A 27,053-nucleotide genomic window follows, 5' to 3' on the forward strand; every position below is an offset into this window, starting at 1 on the left:
AAAATATTTCCTGAGATTTCTGGAGATTCATATATTTGGGAAGCCTGGCAACCCCTTTCCATGAAAGTGTTTCTCGCCAGTCACTGTTAGGGCTACATCAAGAGGATACAAAACGTAGAGATAGAACGTGAAACTACTTTATTGTGTCAAGTTTCAAGAACCTAAAACAAACCTTGTTGAATTGCGAGTTCCAAATACATCTATCAATATAGGAGAAAACAGAGTGAAACCTAAAATTCAAACTGTTACTGGAAACGAACGCTGCAACATAGAAGAACGAAATTTGGGGAACCAAGTCGCCTTAGTGTACTGATCATTACCTGAAAGTATCATCCAGTTTGGTTGGAAAAATATTTGCTGAGATTTCTGGAGATTCGTAATTTTGGGAAACCTGGCAACCCCTTTCCATGAAAGTGTTTCTCGCCAGTCACTGCTTAGGGCTACATCAAGAGGAAACAAAACATAGAGATAGAACGTGAAACTACTTTATTGTGTCAAGTTTCAAGAAGCTAGCACAAACCGTGTTGGATTTAGAGTTCCAAATACATCTATCAATATAGGAGAAAACAGAGTGAAACCTAAAAATTCAAACTGTTACTGGAAACGAACGCTTCAACATAGAAGAACAAAATTTGGGGAACCAAGTCGCCTTAGTGTACTTATCATTACCTGAAAGTATCATCCAGTTTGGGTGAAAAAATATTTTCTGAGATTTCTGGAGATTCGTAATTTTGGGAAGCCTGGCAACCCCTTTCCATGAAAGTGTTTCTCGCCAGTCACTGCTTAGGGCTACATCAAGAGGAAACAAAACATAGAGATAGAACGTGAAACTACTTTATTGTGTCAAGTTTCAAGAAGCTAGCACAAACCGTGTTGGATTTAGAGTTCCAAATACATCTATCAATATAGGAGAAAACAGAGTGAAACCTAAAAATTCAAGCTGTTACTGGAAATGAACGCTTTAACATAGAAAAACGAAATTTGGGGAACCAAGTTGCCTTAGTGCACTGATCATTACCTGAAAGTATCATCCTGTTTGGGTGAAAAAATATTTCCTGAGATTTCTGGAGATTCATATATTTGGGAAGCCTGGCAACCCCTTTCCATGAAAGTGTTTCTCGCCAGTCACTGCTTAGGGCTACATCAAGAGGAAACAAAACATAGAGATAGAACGTGAAACTAACTTTATTGTGTCAAGTTTCAAGAACCTAGCACAAACCTTGTTGGATTCAGAGTTTCAAATACATCTATCAATATAGGAGAAAACAGAGTGAAACCTAAAATTCAAACTGTTACTGGAAACGAACGCTTCAACATAGAAGAACGAAATTTGGGGAACCAAGTCGCCTTAGTGTACTGATCATTACCTGAAAGTATCATCCTGTTTGGGTGAAAAAATATTTGCTGAGATTTCTGGAGATTCGTAATTTTGGGAAGCCTGGCAACCCCTTTCCATGAAAGTGTTTCTCGCCAGTCACTGCTTAGGGCTACATCAAGAGGAAACAAAACATAGAGATAGAACGTGAAACTACTATATTGTGTCAAGTTTCAAGAAGCTAGCACAAACCGTGTTGGATTTAGACTTCCAAATACATCTATCAATATAGGAGAAAACAGAGTGAAACCTAAAAATTCAAACTGTTACTGGAAACGAACGCTTTAACATAGAAAAACGAAATTTGGGGAACCAAGTCGCCTTAGTGTACTGATCATTACCTGAAAGTATCATCCTGTTTGGGTGAAAAAATATTTCCTGAGATTTCTGGAGATTCATATATTTGGGAAGCCTGGCAACCCCTTTCCATGAAAGTGTTTCTCGCCAGTCACTGTTAGGGCTACATCAAGAGGAAACAAAACATAGAGATAGAACGTAAAACTACTTTATTGTGTCAAGTTTCAAGAACCTAGCACAAACCTTGTTGGATTCAGAGTTCCAAATACATCTATCAATATAGGAGAAAACAGAGTGAAACCTAAAAATTCAAACTGTTACTGGAAACGAACGCTTCAACATAGAAGAACGAAATTTGGGGAACCAAGTCTCCTTAGTGTACTGATCATTACCTGAAAGTATCATCCAGTTTGGGTGAAAAAATATTTGCTGAGATTTCTGGAGATTCGTATATTTGGGAAGCCTGGCAACCCCTTTCCATGAAAGTGTTTCTCGCCAGTCACTGCTTAGGGCTACATCAAGAGGAAACAAAACATAGAGATAGAACGTGAAACTACTTTATTGTGTCAAGTTTCAAGAAGCTAGCACAAACCGTGTTGGATTTAGACTTCCAAATACATCTATCAATATAGAAGAAAACAGAGTGAAAAGTAAAAATTCAAACTGTTACTGGAAACGAAAGCTTTAACATAGAAAAACGAAATTTGGGAAACGAAGACGCCTTAGTGTACTGATCATTACCTGAAAGTATCATTCTGTTTGGGTGAAAAAATATTTCCTGAGATTTCTGGAGATTCATATATTTGGGAAGCCTGGTAACCCCTTTCCATGAAAGTGTTTCTCGCCAGTCACTGTTAGGGCTACATCAAGAGGATACAACACATAGAGATAGAACGTGAAACTACTTTATTGTGTCATGTTTCAAGAACCTAGCACAAACCTTGTTGGATTCAGAGTTCCAAATACATCTATCCATATAGGAGAAAACAGAGTGAAACCTAAAATTCAAACTGTTACTGGAAACGAACGCTTCAACATAGAAGAACGAAATTTGGGGAACCAAGTCGCCTTAGTGTACTGATCATTACCTGAAAGTATCATCCAGTTTGGTTGAAAAAATATTTGCTGAGATTTCTGTAGATTCGTAATTTTGGGAAGCCTGGCAACCCCTTTCCATGAAAGTGTTTCTCGCCAGTCACTGCTTAGGGCTACATCAAGAGGAAACAAAACATAGAGATAGAACGTGAAACTACTTTATTGTGTCAAGTTTCAAGAAGCTAGCACAAACCGTGTTGGATTTAGAGTTCCAAATACATCTATCAATATAGGAGAAAACAGAGTGAAACATAAAAATTCAAACTGTTACTGGAAACGAACGCTTCAACATAGAAGAACGAAATTTGGGGAACCAAGTCGCCTTAATGTACTGATCATTACCTGAAAGTATCATCCTGTTTGGGTGAAAAAATATTTGCTGAGATTTCTGGAGATTCGTAATTTTGGGAAGCCTGGCAACCCCTTTCCATGAAAGAGTTTCTCGCCAGTCACTGCTTAGGGCTACATCAAGAGGAAACAAAACATAGAGATAGAACGTGAAACTACTTTATTGTGTCAAGTTTCAAGAAGCTAGCACAAACCGTGTTGGATTTAGAGTTCCAAATACATCTATCAATATAAGAGAAAACAGAGTGAAACCTAAAAATTCAAACTGTTACTGGAAACGAACGCTTTAACATAGAAAAACGAAATTTGGGGAACCAAGTCGCCTTAGTGTACTGATCATTACCTGAAAGTATCATCCTGTTTGGGTGAAAAAATATTTCCTGAGATTTCTGGAGATTCATATATTTGGGAAGCCTGGCAACCCCTTTCCATGAAAGTGTTTCTCGCCAGTCACTGTTAGGGATACATCAAGAGGATACAAAACGTAGGAATAGAACGTGAAACTACTTTATTGTGTCAAGTTTCAAGAACCTAGCACAAACCTTGTTGGATTGAGAGTTCCAAATACATCTATCAATATAGGAGAAAACAGAGTGAAACCTAAAATTCAAACTGTTACTGGAAACGAACGCTGCAACATAGAAGAACGAAATTTGGGGAACCAAGTCGCCTTAGTGTACTGATCATTACCTGAAAGTATCATCCAGTTTGGGTGAAAAAATATTTGCTGAGATTTCTGGAGATTCGTAATTTTGGGAAGCCTGGCCACCCCTTTCCATGAAAGGGTTTCTCGTCAGTCACTGCTTAGGGCTACATCAAGAGGAAACAAAACATAGAGATAGAACGTGAAACTACTTTATTGTGTCAAGTTTCAAGAAGCTAGCACAAACCGTGTTGGATTTAGAGTTCCAAATACATCTATCAATATAGGAGAAAACAGAGTGAAACCTAAAATTCAAACTGTTACTGGAAGCGAACGCTTCAACATAGAAGAACGAAATTTGGGGAACCAAGTCGCCTTAGTGTACTGATCATTACCTGAAAGTATCATCCAGTTTGGGTGAAAAAATATTTGCTGAGATTTCTGGAGATTCGTAATTTTGGGAAGCCTGGCCACCCCTTTCCATGAAAGGGTTTCTCGTCAGTCACTGCTTAGGGCTACATCAAGAGGAAACAAAACATAGAGATAGAACGTGAAACTACTTTATTGTGTCAAGTTTCAAGAAGCTAGCACAAACCGTGTTGGATTTAGAGTTCCAAATACATCTATCAATATAGGAGAAAACAGAGTGAAACCTAAAAATTCAAGCTGTTACTGGAAATGAACGCTTTAACATAGAAAAACGAAATTTGGGGAACCAAGTTGCCTTAGTGCACTGATCATTACCTGAAAGTATCATCCTGTTTGGGTGAAAAAATATTTCCTGAGATTTCTGGAGATTCATATATTTGGGAAGCCTGGCAACCCCTTTCCATGAAAGTGTTTCTCGCCAGTCACTGCTTAGGGCTACATCAAGAGGAAACAAAACATAGAGATAGAACGTGAAACTAACTTTATTGTGTCAAGTTTCAAGAACCTAGCACAAACCTTGTTGGATTCAGAGTTTCAAATACATCTATCAATATAGGAGAAAACAGAGTGAAACCTAAAATTCAAACTGTTACTGGAAACGAACGCTTCAACATAGAAGAACGAAATTTGGGGAACCAAGTCGCCTTAGTGTACTGATCATTACCTGAAAGTATCATCCTGTTTGGGTGAAAAAATATTTGCTGAGATTTCTGGAGATTCGTAATTTTGGGAAGCCTGGCAACCCCTTTCCATGAAAGTGTTTCTCGCCAGTCACTGCTTAGGGCTACATCAAGAGGAAACAAAACATAGAGATAGAACGTGAAACTACTATATTGTGTCAAGTTTCAAGAAGCTAGCACAAACCGTGTTGGATTTAGACTTCCAAATACATCTATCAATATAGGAGAAAACAGAGTGAAACCTAAAAATTCAAACTGTTACTGGAAACGAACGCTTTAACATAGAAAAACGAAATTTGGGGAACCAAGTCGCCTTAGTGTACTGATCATTACCTGAAAGTATCATCCTGTTTGGGTGAAAAAATATTTCCTGAGATTTCTGGAGATTCATATATTTGGGAAGCCTGGCAACCCCTTTCCATGAAAGTGTTTCTCGCCAGTCACTGTTAGGGCTACATCAAGAGGAAACAAAACATAGAGATAGAACGTAAAACTACTTTATTGTGTCAAGTTTCAAGAACCTAGCACAAACCTTGTTGGATTCAGAGTTCCAAATACATCTATCAATATAGGAGAAAACAGAGTGAAACCTAAAAATTCAAACTGTTACTGGAAACGAACGCTTCAACATAGAAGAACGAAATTTGGGGAACCAAGTCTCCTTAGTGTACTGATCATTACCTGAAAGTATCATCCAGTTTGGGTGAAAAAATATTTGCTGAGATTTCTGGAGATTCGTATATTTGGGAAGCCTGGCAACCCCTTTCCATGAAAGTGTTTCTCGCCAGTCACTGCTTAGGGCTACATCAAGAGGAAACAAAACATAGAGATAGAACGTGAAACTACTTTATTGTGTCAAGTTTCAAGAAGCTAGCACAAACCGTGTTGGATTTAGACTTCCAAATACATCTATCAATATAGAAGAAAACAGAGTGAAAAGTAAAAATTCAAACTGTTACTGGAAACGAAAGCTTTAACATAGAAAAACGAAATTTGGGAAACGAAGACGCCTTAGTGTACTGATCATTACCTGAAAGTATCATTCTGTTTGGGTGAAAAAATATTTCCTGAGATTTCTGGAGATTCATATATTTGGGAAGCCTGGTAACCCCTTTCCATGAAAGTGTTTCTCGCCAGTCACTGTTAGGGCTACATCAAGAGGATACAACACATAGAGATAGAACGTGAAACTACTTTATTGTGTCATGTTTCAAGAACCTAGCACAAACCTTGTTGGATTCAGAGTTCCAAATACATCTATCCATATAGGAGAAAACAGAGTGAAACCTAAAATTCAAACTGTTACTGGAAACGAACGCTTCAACATAGAAGAACGAAATTTGGGGAACCAAGTCGCCTTAGTGTACTGATCATTACCTGAAAGTATCATCCAGTTTGGTTGAAAAAATATTTGCTGAGATTTCTGGAGATTCGTAATTTTGGGAAGCCTGGCAACCCCTTTCCATGAAAGTGTTTCTCGCCAGTCACTGCTTAGGGCTACATCAAGAGGAAACAAAACATAGAGATAGAACGTGAAACTACTTTATTGTGTCAAGTTTCAAGAAGCTAGCACAAACCGTGTTGGATTTAGAGTTCCAAATACATCTATCAATATAGGAGAAAACAGAGTGAAACATAAAAATTCAAACTGTTACTGGAAACGAACGCTTCAACATAGAAGAACGAAATTTGGGGAACCAAGTCGCCTTAGTGTACTGATCATTACCTGAAAGTATCATCCTGTTTGGGTGAAAAAATATTTCCTGAGATTTCTGGAGATTCATATATTTGGGAAGCCTGGCAACCCCTTTCCATGAAAGTGTTTCTCGCCAGTCACTGTTAGGGATACATCAAGAGGATACAAAACGTAGGAATAGAACGTGAAACTACTTTATTGTGTCAAGTTTCAAGAACCTAGCACAAACCTTGTTGGATTGAGAGTTCCAAATACATCTATCAATATAGGAAAAAACAGAGTGAAACCTAAAATTCAAACTGTTACTGGAAACGAACGCTGCAACATAGAAGAACGAAATTTGGGGAACCAAGTCGCCTTAGTGTACTGATCATTACCTGAAAGTATCATCCAGTTTGGTTGAAAAAATATTTGCTGAGATTTCTGGAGATTCGTAATTTTGGGAAGCCTGGCAACCCCTTTCCATGAAAGTGTTTCTCGCCAGTCACTGCTTAGGGCTACATCAAGAGGAAACAAAACATAGAGATAGAACGTGAAACTACTTTATTGTGTCAAGTTTCAAGAAGCTAGCACAAACCGTGTTGGATTTAGACTTCCAAATACATCTATCAATATAGGAGAAAACAGAGTGAAACCTAAAAATTCAAACTGTTACTGGAAACGAACGCTTTAACATAGAAAAACGATATTTTGGGAACCAAGTCGCCTTAGTGTACTGATCATTACCTGAAAGTATCATTCTGTTTGGGTGAAAAAATATTTCCTGAGATTTCTGGAGATTCATATATTTGGGAAGCCTGGCAACCCCTTTCCATGAAAGTGTTTTTCGCCAGTCACTGTTAGGGCTACATCAAGAGGATACAAAACATAGAGATAGAACGTGAAACTACTTTATTGTGTCAAGTTTCAAGAACCTAGCAAAAACCTTGTTGGATTCAGAATTCCAAATACATCTATCAATATAGGAGAAAACAGAGTGAAACCTAAAATTCAAACTGTTACTGGAAACGAACGCTTCAACATAGAAGAACGAAATTTGGGGAACCAAGTCGCCTTAGTGTACTGATCATTACCTGAAAGTATCATCCAGTTTGGTTGAAAAAATATTTGCTGAGATTTCTGGAGATTCGTAATTTTGGGAAGCCTGGCAACCCCTTTCCATGAAAGTGTTTCTCGCCAGTCACTGCTTAGGGCTACATCAAGAGGAAACAAAACATAGAGATAGAACGTGAAACTACTTTATTGTGTCAAGTTTCAAGAAGCTAGCACAAACCGTGTTGGATTTAGAGTTTCAAATACATCTATCAATATAGGAGAAAACAGAGTGAAACCTAAAAATTCAAACTGTTACTGGAAACGAACGCTTCAACATAGAAGAACGAAATTTGGGGAACCAAGTCGCCTTAGTGTACTGATCATTACCTGAAAGTATCATCCTGTTTGGGTGAAAAAATATTTCCTGAGATTTCTGGAGATTCGTAATTTTGGGAAGCCTGGCAACCCCTTTCCATGAAAGTGTTTCTCGCCAGTCACTGCTTAGGGCTACATCAAGAGGAAACAAAACATAGAGATAGAACGTGAAACTACTTTATTGTGTCAAGTTTCAAGAAGCTAGCACAAACCGTGTTGGATTTAGAGTTCCAAATACATCTATCAATATAGGAGAAAACAGAGTGAAACCTAAAAATTCAAACTGTTACTGGAAACGAACGCTTCAACATAGAAGAACGAAATTTGGGGAACCAAGTCGCCTTAGTGTACTGATCATTACCTGAAAGTATCATCCAGTTTGGGTGAAAAAATATTTCCTGAGATTTCTGGAGATTCATATATTTGGGAAGCCTGGCAACCCCTTTCCATGAAAGTGTTTCTCGCCAGTCACTGTTAGGGCTACATCAAGAGGATACAAAACATAGAGATAGAACGTGAAACTACTTTATTGTGTCAAGTTTCAAGAACCTAGCACAAACCATGTTGGATTCAGAGTTCCAAATACATCTATCAATATAGGAGAAAACAGAGTGAAACCTAAAATTCAAACTGTTACTGGAAACGAACGCTTCAAAATAGAAGAACGAAATTTGGGGAACCAAGTCGCCTTAGTGTACTGATCATTACCTGAAAGTATCATCCAGTTTGGTTGAAAAAATATTTGCTGAGATTTCTGGAGATTCGTAATTTTGGGAAGCCTGGCAACCCCTTTCCATGAAAGTGTTTCTCGCCAGTCACTGCTTAGTGCTACATCAAGAGGAAACAAAACATAGAGATAGAACATGAAACTACTTTATTGTGTCAAGTTTCAAGAAGCTAGCACAAACCATGTTGGATTTAGAGTTCCAAATACATCTATCAATATAGGAGAAAACAGAGTGAAACCTAAAAATTCAAACTGTTACTGGAAACGAACGCTTCAACATAGAAGAACGAAATTTGGGGAACCAAGTCGCCTTAGTGTACTGATCATTACCTGAAAGTATCATCCTGTTTGGGTGAAAAAATTTTTGCTGAGATTTCTGGAGATTCGTAATTTTGGGAAGCCTGGCAACCCCTTTCCATGAAAGTGTTTCTCGCCAGTCACTGCTTAGGGCTACATCAAGAGGAAACAAAACATAGAGATAGAACGTGAAACTACTTTATTGTGTCAAGTTTCAAGAAGCTAGCACAAACCGTGTTGGATTTAGACTTCCAAATAAATCTATCAATATAGGAGAAAACAGATGGAAACCTAAAAATTCAAACTGTTACTGGAAACGAACGCTTTAACATAGAAAAACGAAATTTGGGGAACCAAGTCGCCTTAGTGCACTGATCATTACCTGAAAGTATCATCCTGTTTGGGTGAAAAAATGTTTCCTGAGATTTCTGGAGATTCATATATTTGGGAAGCCTGGCAACCACTTTCCATGAAAGTGTTTCTCGCCAGTCACTGTTAGGGCTACATCAAGAGGATACAAAACATAGAGATAGAACAAGAAACTACTTTATTGGGTCAAGTTTGAAGAACCTAGCACAAACCTTGTTGGATTCAGAGTTCCAAATACATCTATCAATATAGGAGAAAACAGAGTGAAACCTAAAATTCAAACTGTTACTGGAAACGAACGCTTCAACATAGAAGAACGAAATTTGGGGAACCAAGTCGCCTTAGTGTACTGATCATTACCTGAAAGTATCATCCAGTTTGGTTGAAAAAATATTTGCTGAGATTTCTGGAGATTCGTAATTTTGGGAAGCCTGGCAACCCCTTTCCATGAAAGTGTTTCTCGCCAGTCACTGCTTAGGGCTACATCAAGAGGAAACAAAACATAGAGATAGAACGTGAAACTACTTTATTGTGTCAAGTTTCAAGAAGCTAGCACAAACCGTGTTGGATTTAGAGTTCCAAATACATCTATCAATATAGGAGAAAACAGAGTGAAACCTAAAAATTCAAGCTGTTACTGGAAATGAACGCTTTAACATAGAAAAACGAAATTTGGGGAACCAAGTTGCCTTAGTGCACTGATCATTACCTGAAAGTATCATCCTGTTTGGGTGAAAAAATATTTCCTGAGATTTCTGGAGATTCATATATTTGGGAAGCCTGGCAACCCCTTTCCATGAAAGTGTTTCTCGCCAGTCACTGCTTAGGGCTACATCAAGAGGAAACAAAACATAGAGATAGAACGTGAAACTAACTTTATTGTGTCAAGTTTCAAGAACCTAGCACAAACCTTGTTGGATTCAGAGTTTCAAATACATCTATCAATATAGGAGAAAACAGAGTGAAACCTAAAATTCAAACTGTTACTGGAAACGAACGCTTCAACATAGAAGAACGAAATTTGGGGAACCAAGTCGCCTTAGTGTACTGATCATTACCTGAAAGTATCATCCTGTTTGGGTGAAAAAATATTTGCTGAGATTTCTGGAGATTCGTAATTTTGGGAAGCCTGGCAACCCCTTTCCATGAAAGTGTTTCTCGCCAGTCACTGCTTAGGGCTACATCAAGAGGAAACAAAACATAGAGATAGAACGTGAAACTACTATATTGTGTCAAGTTTCAAGAAGCTAGCACAAACCGTGTTGGATTTAGACTTCCAAATACATCTATCAATATAGGAGAAAACAGAGTGAAACCTAAAAATTCAAACTGTTACTGGAAACGAACGCTTTAACATAGAAAAACGAAATTTGGGGAACCAAGTCGCCTTAGTGTACTGATCATTACCTGAAAGTATCATCCTGTTTGGGTGAAAAAATATTTCCTGAGATTTCTGGAGATTCATATATTTGGGAAGCCTGGCAACCCCTTTCCATGAAAGTGTTTCTCGCCAGTCACTGTTAGGGCTACATCAAGAGGAAACAAAACATAGAGATAGAACGTAAAACTACTTTATTGTGTCAAGTTTCAAGAACCTAGCACAAACCTTGTTGGATTCAGAGTTCCAAATACATCTATCAATATAGGAGAAAACAGAGTGAAACCTAAAAATTCAAACTGTTACTGGAAACGAACACTTCAACATAGAAGAACGAAATTTGGGGAACCAAGTCGCCTTAGTGTACTGATCATTACATGAAAGTATCATCCTGTTTGGGTGAAAAAATATTTGCTGAGATTTCTGGAGATTCGTAATTTTGGGAAGCCTGGCAACCCCTTTCCATGAAAGTGTTTCTCGCCAGTCACTGCTTAGGGCTACATCAAGAGGAAACAAAACATAGAGATAGAACGTGAAACTACTTTATTGTGTCAAGTTTCAAGAAGCTAGCACAAACCGTGTTGGATTTAGACTTCCAAATACATCTATCAATATAGAAGAAAACAGAGTGAAAAGTAAAAATTCAAACTGTTACTGGAAACGAAAGCTTTAACATAGAAAAACGAAATTTGGGAAACGAAGACGCCTTAGTGTACTGATCATTACCTGAAAGTATCATTCTGTTTGGGTGAAAAAATATTTCCTGAGATTTCTGGAGATTCATATATTTGGGAAGCCTGGTAACCCCTTTCCATGAAAGTGTTTCTCGCCAGTCACTGTTAGGGCTACATCAAGAGGATACAACACATAGAGATAGAACGTGAAACTACTTTATTGTGTCATGTTTCAAGAACCTAGCACAAACCTTGTTGGATTCAGAGTTCCAAATACATCTATCCATATAGGAGAAAACAGAGTGAAACCTAAAATTCAAACTGTTACTGGAAACGAACGCTTCAACATAGAAGAACGAAATTTGGGGAACCAAGTCGCCTTAGTGTACTGATCATTACCTGAAAGTATCATCCAGTTTGGTTGAAAAAATATTTGCTGAGATTTCTGGAGATTCGTAATTTTGGGAAGCCTGGCAACCCCTTTCCATGAAAGTGTTTCTCGCCAGTCACTGCTTAGGGCTACATCAAGAGGAAACAAAACATAGAGATAGAACGTGAAACTACTTTATTGTGTCAAGTTTCAAGAAGCTAGCACAAACCGTGTTGGATTTAGAGTTCCAAATACATCTATCAATATAGGAGAAAACAGAGTGAAACATAAAAATTCAAACTGTTACTGGAAACGAACGCTTCAACATAGAAGAACGAAATTTGGGGAACCAAGTCGTCTTAATGTACTGATCATTACCTGAAAGTATCATCCTGTTTGGGTGAAAAAATATTTGCTGAGATTTCTGGAGATTCGTAATTTTGGGAAGCCTGGCAACCCCTTTCCATGAAAGAGTTTCTCGCCAGTCAGTGCTTAGGGCTACATCAAGAGGAAACAAAACATAGAGATAGAACGTGAAACTACTTTATTGTGTCAAGTTTCAAGAAGCTAGCACAAACCGTGTTGGATTTAGAGTTCCAAATACATCTATCAATATAAGAGAAAACAGAGTGAAACCTAAAAATTCAAACTGTTACTGGAAACGAACGCTTTAACATAGAAAAACGAAATTTGGGGAACCAAGTCGCCTTAGTGTACTGATCATTACCTGAAAGTATCATCCTGTTTGGGTGAAAAAATATTTCCTGAGATTTCTGGAGATTCATATATTTGGGAAGCCTGGCAACCCCTTTCCATGAAAGTGTTTCTCGCCAGTCACTGTTAGGGATACATCAAGAGGATACAAAACGTAGGAATAGAACGTGAAACTACTTTATTGTGTCAAGTTTCAAGAACCTAGCACAAACCTTGTTGGATTGAGAGTTCCAAATACATCTATCAATATAGGAAAAAACAGAGTGAAACCTAAAATTCAAACTGTTACTGGAAACGAACGCTGCAACATAGAAGAACGAAATTTGGGGAACCAAGTCGCCTTAGTGTACTGATCATTACCTGAAAGTATCATCCAGTTTGGTTGAAAAAATATTTGCTGAGATTTCTGGAGATTCGTAATTTTGGGAAGCCTGGCAACCCCTTTCCATGAAAGTGTTTCTCGCCAGTCACTGCTTAGGGCTACATCAAGAGGAAACAAAACATAGAGATAGAACGTGAAACTACTTTATTGTGTCAAGTTTCAAGAAGCTAGCACAAACCGTGTTGGATTTAGACTTCCAAATACATCTATCAATATAGGAGAAAACAGAGTGAAACCTAAAAATTCAAACTGTTACTGGAAACGAACGCTTTAACATAGAAAAACGATATTTTGGGAACCAAGTCGCCTTAGTGTACTGATCATTACCTGAAAGTATCATTCTGTTTGGGTGAAAAAATATTTCCTGAGATTTCTGGAGATTCATATATTTGGGAAGCCTGGCAACCCCTTTCCATGAAAGTGTTTTTCGCCAGTCACTGTTAGGGCTACATCAAGAGGATACAAAACATAGAGATAGAACGTGAAACTACTTTATTGTGTCAAGTTTCAAGAACCTAGCAAAAACCTTGTTGGATTCAGAATTCCAAATACATCTATCAATATAGGAGAAAACAGAGTGAAACCTAAAATTCAAACTGTTACTGGAAACGAACGCTTCAACATAGAAGAACGAAATTTGGGGAACCAAGTCGCCTTAGTGTACTGATCATTACCTGAAAGTATCATCCAGTTTGGTTGAAAAAATATTTGCTGAGATTTCTGTAGATTCGTAATTTTGGGAAGCCTGGCAACCCCTTTCCATGAAAGTGTTTCTCGCCAGTCACTGCTTAGGGCTACATCAAGAGGAAACAAAACATAGAGATAGAACGTGAAACTACTTTATTGTGTCAAGTTTCAAGAAGCTAGCACAAACCGTGTTGGATTTAGAGTTTCAAATACATCTATCAATATAGGAGAAAACAGAGTGAAACCTAAAAATTCAAACTGTTACTGGAAACGAACGCTTCAACATAGAAGAACGAAATTTGGGGAACCAAGTCGCCTTAGTGTACTGATCATTACCTGAAAGTATCATCCTGTTTGGGTGAAAAAATATTTCCTGAGATTTCTGGAGATTCGTAATTTTGGGAAGCCTGGCAACCCCTTTCCATGAAAGTGTTTCTCGCCAGTCACTGCTTAGGGCTACATCAAGAGGAAACAAAACATAGAGATAGAACGTGAAACTACTTTATTGTGTCAAGTTTCAAGAAGCTAGCACAAACCGTGTTGGATTTAGAGTTCCAAATACATCTATCAATATAGGAGAAAACAGAGTGAAACCTAAAAATTCAAACTGTTACTGGAAACGAACGCTTCAACATAGAAGAACGAAATTTGGGGAACCAAGTCGCCTTAGTGTACTGATCATTACCTGAAAGTATCATCCAGTTTGGGTGAAAAAATATTTGCTGAGAATTCTGGAGATTCGTAATTTTGGGAAGCCTGGCAACCCCTTTCCATGAAAGTGTTTCTCGCCAGTCACTGCTTAGGGCTACATCAAGAGGAAACAAAACATAGAGATAGAACGTGAAACTACTTTATTGTGTCAAGTTTCAAGAAGCTAGCACAAACCGTGTTGGATTTAGACTTCCAAATACATCTATCAATATAGGAGAAAACAGAGTGAAACCTAAAAATTCAAACTGTTACTGGAAACGAACGCTTTAACATAGAAAAACGAAATTTGGGGAACCAAGTCGCCTTAGTGTACTGATCATTACCTGAAAGTATCATTCTGTTTGGGTGAAAAAATATTTCCTGAGATTTCTGGAGATTCATATATTTGGGAAGCCTGGCAACCCCTTTCCATGAAAGTGTTTCTCGCCAGTCACTGTTAGGGCTACATCAAGAGGATACAAAACATAGAGATAGAACGTGAAACTACTTTATTGTGTCAAGTTTCAAGAACCTAGCACAAACCATGTTGGATTCAGAGTTCCAAATACATCTATCAATATAGGAGAAAACAGAGTGAAACCTAAAATTCAAACTGTTACTGGAAACGAACGCTTCAAAATAGAAGAACGAAATTTGGGGAACCAAGTCGCCTTAGTGTACTGATCATTACCTGAAAGTATCATCCAGTTTGGTTGAAAAAATATTTGCTAAGATTTCTGGAGATTCGTAATTTTGGGAAGCCTGGCAACCCCTTTCCATGAAAGTGTTTCTCGCCAGTCACTGCTTAGTGCTACATCAAGAGGAAACAAAACATAGAGATAGAACATGAAACTACTTTATTGTGTCAAGTTTCAAGAAGCTAGCACAAACCATGTTGGATTTAGAGTTCCAAATACATCTATCAATATAGGAGAAAACAGAGTGAAACCTAAAAATTCAAACTGTTACTGGAAACGAACGCTTCAACATAGAAGAACGAAATTTGGGGAACCAAGTCGCCTTAGTGTACTGATCATTACCTGAAAGTATCATCCTGTTTGGGTGAAAAAATTTTTGCTGAGATTTCTGGAGATTCGTAATTTTGGGAAGCCTGGCAACCCCTTTCCATGAAAGTGTTTCTCGCCAGTCACTGCTTAGGGCTACATCAAGAGGAAACAAAACATAGAGATAGAACGTGAAACTACTTTATTGTGTCAAGTTTCAAGAAGCTAGCACAAACCGTGTTGGATTTAGACTTCCAAATACATCTATCAATATAGGAGAAAACAGAGTGAAACCTAAAAATTCAAACTGTTACTGGAAACGAACGCTTTAACATAGAAAAACGAAATTTGGGGAACCAAGTCGCCTTAGTGTACTGATCATTACCTGAAAGTATCATCCTGTTTGGGTGAAAAAATATTTCCTGAGATTTCTGGAGATTCATATATTTGGGAAGCCTGGCAACCCCTTTCCATGAAAGTGTTTCTCGCCAGTCAATGTTAGGGCTACATCAAGAGGATACAAAACATAGAGATAGATCGTGAAACTACTTTATTGGGTCAAGTTTCAAGAACCTAGCACAAACCTTGTTGGATTCAGAGTTCCAAATACATCTATCAATATAGGAGAAAACAGAGTAAAACCTAAAATTCAAACTGTTACTGGAAACGAACACTTCAAAATAGAAGAACGAAATTTGGGGAACCAAGTCACCTTAGTGTACTGATCATTACCTGAAAGTATCATCCAGTTTGGTTGAAAAAATATTTGCTGAGATTTCTGGAGATTCGTAATTTTGGGAAGCCTGGCAACCTGTTTCCATGAAAGTGTTTCTCGCCAGTCACTGCTTAGGGCTACATCAAGAGGAAACAAAACATAGAGATAGAACGTGAAACTACTTTATTGTGTCAAGTTTCAAGAAGCTAGCACAAACCATGTTGGATTTAGAGTTCCAAATACATCTATCAATATAGGAGAAAACAGAGTGAAACCTAAAAATTCAAACTGTTACTGGAAACGAACGCTTCAACATAGAAGAATGAAATTTGGGGAACCAAGTCGCCTTAGTGTACTGATCATTACCTGAAAGTATCATCCTGTTTGGGTGAAAAAATATTTGCTGAGATTTCTGGAGATTCGTAATTTTGGGAAGCCTGGCAACCCCTTTCCATGAAAGTGTTTCTCGCCAGTCACTGCTTAGGGCTACATCAAGAGGAAACAAAACATAGAGATAGAACGTGAAACTACTTTATTGTGTCAAGTTTCAAGAAGCTAGCACAAACCGTGTTGGATTTAGACTTCCAAATACATCTATCAATATAGGAGAAAACAGAGTGAAACCTAAAAATTCAAACTGTTACTGGAAACGAACGCTTCAACATAGAAGAACGAAATTTGGGGAACCAAGTCGCCTTAGTGTACTGATCATTACCTGAAAGTATCATCCAGTTTGGGTGAAAAAATATTTTCTGAGATTTCTGGAGATTCGTAATTTTGGGAAGCCTGGCAACCCCTTTCCATGAAAGTGTTTCTCGCCAGTCACTGCTTAGGGCTACATCAAGTTGAATCAAAACATAGAGATAGAACGTGAAACTACTTTATTGTGTCAAGTTTCAAGAAGCTAGCACAAACCGTGTTGGATTTAGACTTCCAAATACATCTATCAATATAGGAGAAAACAGAGTGAAACCTAAAAATTCAAACTGTTACTGGAAACGAACGCTTTAACATAGAAAAACGAAATTTGGGTAACCAAGTCACCTTAGTGTACTGATCATTACCTGAAAGTATCATCATGTTTGGGTAAAAAATATTTCCTGAGATTTCTGGAGATTCATAAAATTGGGAAGCCTGGCAACCCCTTTCCATGAAAGTGTTTCTCGCCAGTCACTGTTAGGGCTACATCAAGAGGAAACAAAACATAGAGATAGAACGTGAAACTACTTTATTGTGTCAAGTTTCAAGAACCTAGCACAAACCTTGTTATATTCAGAGTTCCAAATACATCTATCAATATAGGAGAAAACAGAGTGAAACCTAAAATTCAAACTGTTACTGGAAACGAACACTTCAACATAGAAGAACGAAATTTGGGGAACCAAGTCGCCTTAGTGTACTGATCATTACCTGAAAGTATCATCCTGTTTGGGTGAAAAAATATTTGCTGAGATTTCTGGAGATTCGTAATTTTGGGAAGCCTGGCAACCCCTTTCCATGAAAGTGTTTCTCGCCAGTCACTGCTTAGGGCTACATCAAAAGGAAACAAAACATAGAGATAGAACGTGAAACTACTTTATTGTGTCAAGTTTCAAGAAGCTAGCACAAACCATGTTGGATTTAGAGTTCCAAATACATCTATCAATATAGGAGAAAACAGAGTGAAACCTAAAAATTCAAACTGTTACTGGAAACGAACGCTTCAACATAGAAAAACGAAATTTGGGGAACCAAGTTGCCTTAGTGTACTGATCATTACCTGAAAGTATCATCCAGTTTGGGTGAAAAAATATTTGCTGAGAATTCTGGAGATTCGTAATTTTGGGAAGCCTGGCAACCCCTTTCCATGAAAGTGTTTCTTGCCAGTCACTGCTTAGGGCTACATCAAGAGGAAACAAAACATAGAGATATAACGTGAAACTACTTTATTGTGTCAAGTTTCAAGAAGCTAGCACAAACCGTGTTGGATTTAGACTTCCAAATACATCTATCAATATAGGAGAAAACAGAGTGAAACCTAAAAATTCAAACTGTTACTGGAAACAAACGCTTTAACATAGAAAAACGAAATTTGGGGAACCAAGTCGCCTTAGTGTACTGATCATTACCTGAAAGTATCATCCTGTTTGGGTGAAAAAATATTTCCTGAGATTTCTGGAGATTCATATATTTGGGAAGCCTGGCAACCCCTTTCCATGAAAGTGTTTCTCGCCAGTCACTGTTAGGGCTACATCAAGAGGATACAAAACATAGAGATAGAACGTGAAACTACTTTATTGTGTCAAGTTTCAAGAACCTAGCACAAACCTTGTTGGATTCAGAGTTCCAAATACATCTATCAATATAGGAGAAAACAGAGTGAAACCTAAAATTCAAACTGTTACTGGAAACGAACACTTCAACATAGAAGAACGAAATTTGGGGAACCAAGTCGCCTTAGTGTACTGATCATTACCTGAAAGTATCATCCAGTTTGGTTGAAAAAATATTTGCTGAGATTTCTGGAGATTCGTAATTTTGGGAAGCCTGGCAACCCCTTTCCATGAAAGTGTTTCTCGCCAGTCACTGCTTAGTGCTACATCAAGAGGAAACAAAACATAGAGATAGAACGTGAAACTACTTTATTGTGTCAAGTTTCAAGAAGCTAGCACAAACCATGTTGGATTTAGAGTTCCAAATACATCTATCAATATAGGAGAAAACAGAGTGAAACCTAAAAATTCAAACTGTTACTGGAAACGAACGCTTCAACATAGAAGAACGAAATTTGGGGAACCAAGTCGCCTTAGTGTACTGATCATTACCTGAAAGTATCATCCTGTTTGGGTGAAAAAATATTTGCTGAGATTTCTGGAGATTCGTAATTTTGGGAAGCCTGGCAACCCCTTTCCATGAAAGTGTTTCTCGCCAGTCACTGCTTAGGGCTACATCAAGAGGAAACAAAACATAGAGATAGAACGTGAAACTACTTTATTGTGTCAAGTTTCAAAAAGCTAGCACAAACCGTGTTGGATTTAGACTTCCAAATACATCTATCAATATAGGAGAAAACAGAGTGAAACCTAAAATTCAAACTGTTACTTTAAACGAACGCTTCAACATAGAAGAACGAAATTTGGGGAACCAAGTCGCCTTAGTGTACTGATCATTACCTGAAAGTATCATCCAGTTTGGGTGAAAAAATATTTGCTGAGATTTCTGGAGATTCGTAATTTTGGGAAGCCTGGCAACCCCTTTCCATGAAAGTGTTTCTCGCCAGTCACTGCTTAGGGCTACATCAAGAGGAAACAAAACATAGAGATAGAACGTGAAACTACTTTATTGTGTCAAGTTTCAAGAAACTAGCACAAACCGTGTGGATTTAGACTTCCAAATACATCTATAAATATAGGAGAAAACAGAGTGAAACCTAAAAATTCAAACTGTTACTGGAAACGAACGCTTTAACATAGAAAAACGAAATTTGGGTAACCAAGTAACCTTAGTGTACTGATCATTACCTGAAAGTATCATCCTGTTTGGGTGAAAAATATTTCCTGAGATTTCTGGAGATTCATATATTTGGGAAGCCTGGCAACCCCTTTCCATGAAAGTGTTTCTCGCCAGTCACTGTTAGGGCTACATCAAGAGGAAACAAAACATAGAGATAGAACGTGAAACTACTTTATTGTGTCAAGTTTCAAGAACCTAGCACAAACCTTGTTGTATTCAGAGTTCCAAATACATCTATCAATATAGGAGAAAACAGAGTGAAACCTAAAATTCAAACTGTTACTGGAAACGAACGCTTCAACATAGAAAAACGAAATTTGGGGAACCAAGTTGCCTTAGTGTACTGATCATTACCTGAAAGTATCATCCAGTTTGGGTGAAAAAATATTTGCTGAGAATTCTGGAGATTCGTAATTTTGGGAAGCCTGGCAACCCCTTTCCATGAAAGTGTTTCTTGCCAGTCACTGCTTAGGGCTACATCAAGAGGAAACAAAACATAGAGATATAACGTGAAACTACTTTATTGTGTCAAGTTTCAAGAAGCTAGCACAAACCGTGTTGGATTTAGACTTCCAAATACATCTATCAATATAGGAGAAAACAGAGTGAAACCTAAAAATTCAAACTGTTACTGGAAACAAACGCTTTAACATAGAAAAACGAAATTTGGGGAACCAAGTCGCCTTAGTGTACTGATCATTACCTGAAAGTATCATCCTGTTTGGGTGAAAAAATATTTCCTGAGATTTCTGGAGATTCATATATTTGGGAAGCCTGGCAACCCCTTTCCATGAAAGTGTTTCTCGCCAGTCACTGTTAGGGCTACATCAAGAGGATACAAAACATAGAGATAGAACGTGAAACTACTTTATTGTGTCAAGTTTCAAGAACCTAGCACAAACCTTGTTGGATTCAGAGTTCCAAATACATCTATCAATATAGGAGAAAACAGAGTGAAACCTAAAATTCAAACTGTTACTGGAAACGAACACTTCAACATAGAAGAACGAAATTTGGGGAACCAAGTCGCCTTAGTGTACTGATCATTACCTGAAAGTATCATCCAGTTTGGTTGAAAAAATATTTGCTGAGATTTCTGGAGATTCGTAATTTTGGGAAGCCTGGCAACCCCTTTCCATGAAAGTGTTTCTCGCCAGTCACTGCTTAGTGCTACATCAAGAGGAAACAAAACATAGAGATAGAACGTGAAACTACTTTATTGTGTCAAGTTTCAAGAAGCTAGCACAAACCATGTTGGATTTAGAGTTCCAAATACATCTATCAATATAGGAGAAAACAGAGTGAAACCTAAAAATTCAAACTGTTACTGGAAACGAACGCTTCAACATAGAAGAATGAAATTTGGGGAACCAAGTCGCCTTAGTGTACTGATCATTACCTGAAAGTATCATCCTGTTTGGGTGAAAAAATATTTGCTGAGATTTCTGGAGATTCGTAATTTTGGGAAGCCTGGCAACCCCTTTCCATGAAAGTGTTTCTCGCCAGTCACTGCTTAGGGCTACATCAAGAGGAAACAAAACATAGAGATAGAACGTGAAACTACTTTATTGTGTCAAGTTTCAAAAAGCTAGCACAAACCGTGTTGGATTTAGACTTCCAAATACATCTATCAATATAGGAGAAAACAGAGTGAAACCTAAAATTCAAACTGTTACTTTAAACGAACGCTTCAACATAGAAGAACGAAATTTGGGGAACCAAGTCGCCTTAGTGTACTGATCATTACCTGAAAGTATCATCCAGTTTGGGTGAAAAAATATTTGCTGAGATTTCTGGAGATTCGTAATTTTGGGAAGCCTGGCAACCCCTTTCCATGAAAGTGTTTCTCGCCAGTCACTGCTTAGGGCTACATCAAGAGGAAACAAAACATAGAGATAGAACGTGAAACTACTTTATTGTGTCAAGTTTCAAGAAACTAGCACAAACCGTGTGGATTTAGACTTCCAAATACATCTATAAATATAGGAGAAAACAGAGTGAAACCTAAAAATTCAAACTGTTACTGGAAACGAACGCTTTAACATAGAAAAACGAAATTTGGGTAACCAAGTAACCTTAGTGTACTGATCATTACCTGAAAGTATCATCCTGTTTGGGTGAAAAATATTTCCTGAGATTTCTGGAGATTCATATATTTGGGAAGCCTGGCAACCCCTTTCCATGAAAGTGTTTCTCGCCAGTCACTGTTAGGGCTACATCAAGAGGAAACAAAACATAGAGATAGAACGTGAAACTACTTTATTGTGTCAAGTTTCAAGAACCTAGCACAAACCTTGTTGTATTCAGAGTTCCAAATACATCTATCAATATAGGAGAAAACAGAGTGAAACCTAAAATTCAAACTGTTACTGGAAACGAACACTTCAACATAGAAGAACGAAATTTGGGGAATCAAGTCGCCTTAGTGTACTGATCATTACATGAAAGTATCATCCTGTTTGGGTGAAAAAATATTTGCTGAGATTTCTGGAGATTCGTAATTTTGGGAAGCCTGGCAACCCCTTTCCATGAAAGTGTTTCTCGCCAGTCACTGCTTAGGGCTACATCAAGAGGAAATAAAACATAGAGAAAGAACGTGAAACTACTTTATTGTGTCAAGTTTCAAGAAGCTAGCACAAACCGTGTTGGATTTAGACTTCCAAATACATCTATCAATATAGGAGAAAACAGAGTGAAACCTAAAAATTCAAACTGTTAATGGAAACGAACGCTTCAACATAGAAGAACGAAATTTGGGGAACCAAGTCGCCTTAGTGTACTGATCATTACCTGAAATTATCATCCTGTTTGGGTGAAAAAATATTTCCTGAGATTTCTGGAGATTCATATATTTGGGAAGCCTGGCAACCCCTTTCCATGAAAGTGTTTCTCGCCAGTCACTATTAGGGCTACATGAAGAGGATACAAAACATAGAGATAGAACGTGAAACTACTTTATTGTGTCAAGTTTCAAGAACCTAGCACAAACCTTGTTGGATTCAGAGTTCCAAATACATCTATCAATATAGGAGAAAACTGAGTGAAACCTAAAATTCAAACTGTTACCGGAAACGAACGCTTCAACATAGAAGAACGAAATTTGGGGAACCAAGTCGCCTTAGTGTACTGATCATTACCTGAAAGTATCATCCAGTTTGGTTGAAAAAATATTTGCTGAGATTTCTGGAGATTCGTAATTTTGGGAAGCGTGGCAACCCCTTTCCATGAAAGTGTTTCTCGCCAGTCACTGCTTAGGGCTACATCAAGAGGAAACAAAACATAGAGATAGAACGTGAAACTACTTTATTGTGTCAAGTTTGAAGAACCTAGCACAAACCGTGTTGGATTTAGACTTCCAAATACATCTATCAATATAGGAGAAAACAGAGTGAAACCTAAAAATTCAAACTGTTACTGGAAACGAACGCTTTAACATAGAAAAACGAAATTTGGGGAACCAAGTCACCTTAGTGCACTGATCATTACCTGAAAGTATCATCCTTTTTTGGTGAAAAAATATATCCTGAGATTTCTGGAGATTCATATATTTGGGAAGCCTGGCAACCCCTTTCCATGAAAGTGTTTCTCGCCAGTCACTGTTAGGGCTACATCAAGAGGATACAAAACATAGAGATAGAACGTGAAACTACTTTATTGTGTCAAGTTTGAAGAACCTAGCACAAACCTTGTTGGATTCAGAGTTCCAAATACATCTATCAATATAGGAGAAAACAGAGTGAAACCTAAAATTCAAACTGTTACTGGAAAAGAACGCTTCAACATACAAGAACGAAATTTGGGGAACCAAGTCGCCTTAGTGTACTGATCATTACCTGAAAGTGTCATCCAGTTTGGGTGAAAAAATATTTGCTGAGATTTCTGGAGATTCGTAATTTTGGGAAGCCACCCCTTTCCATGAAAGTGTTTCTTGCCAGTCACTGCTTAGGGCTACATCAAGAGGAAACAAAACATAGAAATAGAACGTGAAACTACTTTATTGTGTCAAGTTTCAAGAAGCTAGCACAAACCGTGTTGGATTTAGAGTTCCAAATACATCTATCAATATAGGAGAAAACAGAGTGAAACCTAAAAATTCAAACTGTTACTGGAAACGAACGCTTCAACATAGAAGAACGAAATTTGGGGAACCAAGTCGCCTTAGTGTACTGATCATTACCTGAAAGTATCATCCAGTTTGGTTGAAAAAATATTTGCTGAGATTTTTGGAGATTCGTAATTTTGGGAAGCCTGGCAACCCCTTTCCATGAAAGTGTTTCTCGCCAGTCACTGCTTAGGGCTACATCAAGAGGAAACAAAACATAGAGATAGAACGTGAAACTACTTTATTGTGTCAAGTTTCAAGAAGCTAGCACAAACCGTGTTGGATTTAGAGTTCCAAATACATCTATCAATATAGGAGAAAACAGAGTGAAACCTAAAAATTCAAACTGTTACTGGAAACGAACGCTTCAACATAGAAGAACGAAATTTGGGGAACCAAGTCGCCATAGTGTACTGATCATTACCTGAAAGTATCATCCTGTTTGGGTGAAAAAAATTTGCTGAGATTTCTGGAGATTCGTAATTTTGGGAAGCCTGGCAACCCCTTTCCATGAAAGTGTTTCTCGCCAGTCACTGCTTAGGGCTACATCAAGAGGAAACAAAACATAGAGATAGAACGTGAAACTACTTTACTGTGTCAAGTTTCAAGAAGCTAGCACAAACCGTGTTGGATTTAGAGTTCCAAATACATCTATCAATATAGGAGAAAACAGAGTGAAACCTAAAAATTCAAACTGTTACTGGAAACGAACGCTTCAACATAGAAGAACGAAATTTGGCGAACCAAGTCGCCTTAGTGTACTGATCATTACCTGAAAGTATCATCCAGTTTGGGTGAAAAAATATTTTCTGAGATTTCTGGAGATTCGTAATTTTGGGAAACCTGGCAACCCCTTTCCATGAAAGTGTTTCTCGCCAGTCACTGTTAGGGCTACATCAAGAGGAAACAAAACATAGAGATAGAACGTGAAACTACTTTATTGTGTCAAGTTTCAAGAAGCTAGCACAAACCGTGTTGGATTTAGAGTTCCAAATATATCTATCAATATAGGAGAAAACAGAGTGAAACCTAAAAATTCAAACTGTTACTGGAAACGAACGCTTCAACATAGAAGAACGAAATTTGGGGAACCAAGTCGACTTAGTGTACTGATCATTACCTGAAAGTATCATCCTGTTTGGGTGAAAAAAATTTGCTGAGATTTCTGGAGATTCGTAATTTTGGGAAGCCTGGCAACCCCTTTCCATGAAAGTGTTTCTCGCCAGTCACTGCTTAGGGCTACATCAAGAGGAAACAAAACATAGAGATAGAACGTGAAACTACTTTATTGTGTCAAGTTTCAAAAAGCTAGCACAAACCGTGTTGGATTTAGACTTCCAAATACATCTATCAATATAGGAGAAAACAGAGTGAAACCTAAAAATTCAAACTGTTACTTTAAACGAACGCTTCAACATAGAAGAACGAAATTTGGGGAACCCAGTCGCCTTAGTGTACTGATCATTACCTGAAAGTATCATCCAGTTTGGGTGAAAAAATATTTGCTGAGATTTCTGGAGATTCGTAATTTTGGGAAGCCTGGCAACCCCTTTCCATGAAAGTGTTTCTCGCCAGTCACTGCTTAGGGCTACATCAAGAGGAATCAAAACATAGAGATAGAACGTGAAAGTACTTTATTGTGTCAAGTTTCAAGAAGCTAGCACAAACCGTGTTGGATTTAGACTTCCAAATACATCTATCAATATAGGAGAAAACAGAGTGAAACCTAAAAATTCAAACTGTTACTGGAAACGAACGCTTTAACATAGAAAAACGAAATTTGGGTAACCAAGTAACCTTAGTGTACTGATCATTACCTGAAAGTATCATCCTGTTTGGGTGAAAAATATTTCCTGAGATTTCTGGAGATTCATATATTTGGGAAGCCTGGCAACCCCTTTCCATGAAAGTGTTTCTCGCCAGTCACTGTTAGGGCTACATCAAGAGGAAATAAAACATAGAGATAGAACGTGAAACTACTTTATTGTGTCAAGTTTCAAGAACCTAGCACAAACCTTGTTGTATTCAGAGTTCCAAATACATCTATCAATATAGGAGAAAACAGAGTGAAACCTAAAATACAAACTGTTACTGGAAATGAACACTTCAACATAGAAGAACGAAATTTGGGGAACCAAGTCGCCTTAGTGTACTGATCATTACATGAAAGTATCATCCTGTTTGGGTGAAAAAATATTTGCTGAGATTTCTGGAGATTCGTAATTTTGGGAAGCCTGGCAACCCCTTTCCATGAAAGTGTTTCTCGCCAGTCTCTGCTTAGGGCTACATCTAGAGGAAATAAAACATAGAGATAGAACGTGAAACTACTTTATTGTGTCAAGTTTCAAGAAGCTAGCACAAACCGTGTTGGATTTAGACTTCCAAATACATCTATCAATATAGGAGAAAACAGAGTGAAACCTAAAAATTCAAACTGTTACTGGAAACGAACGCTTTAACATAGAAAAACGAAATTTGGGGAACCAAGTCGCCTTAGTGTACTGATCATTACCTGAAAGTATCATCCTGTTTGGCTGAAAAAATATTTCCTGAGATTTCTGGAGATTCATATATTTGGGAAGCCTGGCAACCCCTTTCCATGAAAGTGTTTCTCGCCAGTCACTGTTAGGGCTACATCAAGAGGATACAAAACATAGAGATAGAACGTGAAACTACTTTATTGTGTCAAGTTTCAAGAACCTAGCACAAACCTTGTTGGATTGAGAGTTCCAAATACATCTATCAATATAGGAGAAAACAGAGTGAAACCTAAAATTCAAACTGTTACTGGAAACGAACGCTTCAACATAGAAGAACGAAATTTGGGGAACCAAGTCGCCTTAGTGTACTGATCATTACCTGAAAGTATCATCCTGTTTGGGTGAAAAAATATTTCCTGAGATTTCTGGAGATTCATATATTTGGGAAGCCTGGCAACCCCTTTCCATGAAAGTGTTTCTCGCCAGTCACTGTTAGGGCTACATCAAGAGGATACAAACCATAGAGATAGAACGTGAAACTACTTTATTGTGTCAAGTTTCAAGAACCTAGCACAAACCTTGTTGGATTCAGAGTTCCAAATACATCTATCAATATAGGAGAAAACAGAGTGAAACCTAAAATTCAAACTGTTACTGGAAACGAATGCTTCAACATAGAAGAACGAAATTTGGGGAACCAAGTCGCCTTAGTGTACTGATCATTACCTGAAAGTACCATCCAGTTTGGTTGAAAAAATATTTGCTGAGATTTCTGGAGATTCGTAATTTTGGGAAGCGTGGCAACCCCTTTCCATGAAAGTGTTTCTCGCCAGTCACTGCTTAGGGCTACATCAAGAGGAAACAAAACATAGAGATAGAACGTGAAACTACTTTATTGTGTCAAGTTTGAAGAACCTAGCACAAACCGTGTTGGATTTAGACTTCCAAATACATCTATCAATATAGGAGAAAACAGAGTGAAACCTAAAAATTCAAACT

This window comes from Spermophilus citellus, assembly GCF_964194105.1.
Source record: "Spermophilus citellus genome assembly, chromosome: 7".
Taxonomy (NCBI): Eukaryota; Metazoa; Chordata; class Mammalia; order Rodentia; family Sciuridae; genus Spermophilus; species Spermophilus citellus.